The sequence below is a fragment of the Corvus brachyrhynchos genome, unplaced genomic scaffold, assembly GCF_000691975.1.
Source record: "Corvus brachyrhynchos isolate BGI_N302 unplaced genomic scaffold, ASM69197v1 scaffold297, whole genome shotgun sequence".
Taxonomy (NCBI): Eukaryota; Metazoa; Chordata; class Aves; order Passeriformes; family Corvidae; genus Corvus; species Corvus brachyrhynchos.
In genome coordinates this window covers 224,384-227,070 of record NW_008239118.1, presented here as the reverse complement: position 1 = coordinate 227,070, position 2,687 = coordinate 224,384, and the positions used below count along the sequence as shown (strand labels likewise).

At 55.3% G+C, this 2,687-nt stretch overlaps 1 protein-coding gene and 1 long non-coding RNA gene across 4 annotated transcripts in view; one reads left to right on the top strand and one right to left on the bottom strand.

Annotated features, from left to right (window-relative positions):
• LOC108448076 overlaps positions 1-2,687 on the bottom strand; it is a 101,104-nt gene that overhangs the window by 18,050 nt on the left and 80,367 nt on the right. The gene's annotated exons all lie outside the window — the stretch shown is intronic.
• LOC108448077 overlaps positions 7-2,687 on the top strand; it is a 10,366-nt gene continuing 7,685 nt past the window's right edge. Inside the window, exon 1 of the long non-coding RNA XR_001863862.1 lies at positions 7-2,651. This is a non-coding gene — a long non-coding RNA (uncharacterized LOC108448077). The remainder of the gene's footprint in view (positions 2,652-2,687) is intronic.

The following is a 2,687-nucleotide window of genomic DNA, read 5'->3' as shown; positions in this document are numbered from 1 at the left end:
TCTTCCCTCTGGGATGGGGAGATGATGGATCCCCTTACACCCGCCAGTTACTCGCTTGTTTTCCAGCTGGGATGATCGGCACAAGCAGTGAAGTCCGAGGAACAGCTCAGCGCTGCTGTGGGGGATCCACCCGGGGGCTGCCTCCAGCAGGTCCTTGCTGCTCCTGATGTTGGGCCACTCCTTTGGGGTGCTCCAGCCATCCTCTCCTCCCCACTCCCCGATTCTTGGGAGTTTTTCACCCCCCTGGGGATCCCGGCTGTGACGTTTGCAGCCTTTTGTCGCACCCTCGGCCAGACTGGGAGCAATCAAAAGTCATTTCCATCCAGTGCTGGGAGGCAGCCAGGGGTCCCCTGGAGCTCCTGCTTCCAGGAGAGCAGAGGAGGAGGAAGCGCCAGCTCCCGGAATCAGGGAATCACAGCCCATCCCGAGCACACCCCGAGCACATCCCGGCAGCCCGGGCCCTGATTTAGAGGCGGCTGCTCCGTTGCCTCTGTTGGAAGTGGTGCTGTCAGCAATATCCCACGAGTGATTTCTTTATCAAAGGTCATTACCAATTATTTTGTAAAGAACTGACGCTCCGGTAATGACCTGATTTTATCTTTTTTTTTATGTAGGTCATTTATATTTCATTATTGTCATGTTATGGCCTATCTGCTCCCAACGAGGCACACATTAAACACAGCGCCATCGCCTCCGTGGCGCAGTTATTGCCCCATATTTCATCTCCCAGTTTATCTCCTGCTCTGGAGAGCATCACTCCTTGTTAGCTGAAGTGCTGGATAAACACACACGCTCCTCCCCAGCACTTGCCCTCTGTATTTCCGTCCCTGCGGACAGCAGCAAGGAGTTTCCTACTGGTTTGGAACCTAGAGCTGGCTGCAGGTACCTGGATGTTCTCACATCGCATCACAGTGAGAGGAGCCCCGCTACTCCCACAAGGAATCGCTGGAATTGTGTTGTCTTTGCCTGTGGGACGATCCACATGGTGACTTCTTTTATTGAACCACAGGTAGGTCCTGCATCCCCTCAGCTTGCTTCTCCATTCTCGGGGTTGCTCAAGTTCCTGTCACCGAGGCCTGTCCCAGTGCCACTCTTCTAACAGGAAAACTCTCCTTACCACGGAAGCAGGACGTGGACGAAGCTTTTTTCCCAGGACTTTGTGTGTGTGACTCTGTGGCAGGGGAAGTGCTGTTATCTGCTAAAGCCTCCCAATGGATGCACAGGCAAGGAGGAAAATAGCTCCTCACACACACGGAGTCTCAGGCCCAGCTGGGATCTCTCAGCTAAAAACAACAGTGACGAACCCAAAAAAGCCCCCCCAACCCCTCAAATCTCGGGAAAGACAGTAATTCCCACCGCAATCTGTTCTTTCCATGCTGCCTGGTTTATTATTAACCACCACTACTCTTGATTTCTCGTGGCATCGCACCGAGTAGCAATTCCTAGAAGGAATGTCTGGGGTTGGAAGCTGTGTGTAAAACGTGTTTAGGGGGGAAGAGGGTCAGGGCTGCCTCTCTGATCCGTAACCAGGGGCGTCACACTGTTGGGGTTCAGGACAGCCACTGCAGAACCCATTAAATGTGGCAACTTCATCCCTGTTAAATCCTGCTGGGCTTCGGGGCTGCTCTGCTGTTCCTCACATGGCTCTCCAGTTTATCCTGACTGTCTCCTCCACACATGCAGGAAGGAGTGTGGAAGGGAAAACGGACTCGTCCAGCTCATAGATAGCATTGCTGTGGGTATTAAATAAGGACACAGCATAAAATGTATTTTATTTCAGGCTCAGAAGAATCAGGGCCCCATCCTGCCACCATCCTTTCCTTTTGGCAGCATCCTCTTGGCTCAATAATCGTCATCATCATTCCGTCACCTGACCCAAGGAATTCCAGTGGGAATAGCAGGTGCATAGCAGGCAATAACGCCCGACAGTGCTTGGTGTTACCCCCAGAGCCTGGAATGGGGGAACTGGGGCTGCCAGCTGGGGGGAGACTGGCTCCTGATCCAGGGCTCCCGCTCCAGGGGTGCTCCCAACCCATGAGCACGGCTCCAGGCGGCTGGGCTGGGGCTCTGCTCCCGGGCATTGCTGTGAGGAGCCGCCTCAGCCTGCAGGTGATGCGGGGTCCAGCTGCCATCCAGCTGTGGACCTCACAACATTCCCATGCTCCTGTTGCTGCTCCAAGTGGCCAGAGAGTTAATGAATGGCAATTCTGATTAAGCACAGGAGCACCCCGAAAGGAGCTGTTCCTGCATGACCTCACCCTTTTTCCCCAGCTGGACGCCAGGCAGGAACATCCTGGAGCGCAGGGCAATAGCTGTAATGGCTGTCCTTTGCCAGATGTGTGACCGAGAGCAGATGTGACAGATAAGCCAAGAAGGAGCGTGTGTCAGCTCACCCAAGGGCTGGGAGCGCGGCCCCCGCTCGCTCCCGCACCGCTCCCGACCTGCTTGGAAAGCCAGGCACGCAGGGCTTGCGGGGGGTTGATAAATCAGCGGCTCCCTCGCAGCATGGGGGATGTTCTGCTGAAAAAATAAAGCGCCGAAAGAAAGGGTGACCTGACAGATGCCAGGAGAAGTTACGGAGCCAGGCTGCGGATGATGGATGCTGCGGGTGCGAACAGGAGATGTGAGACATGACACCGGCTCCGGGAAAGGTGACAACAGCTCCGGCGGCGCGGGAGCCGGGGACA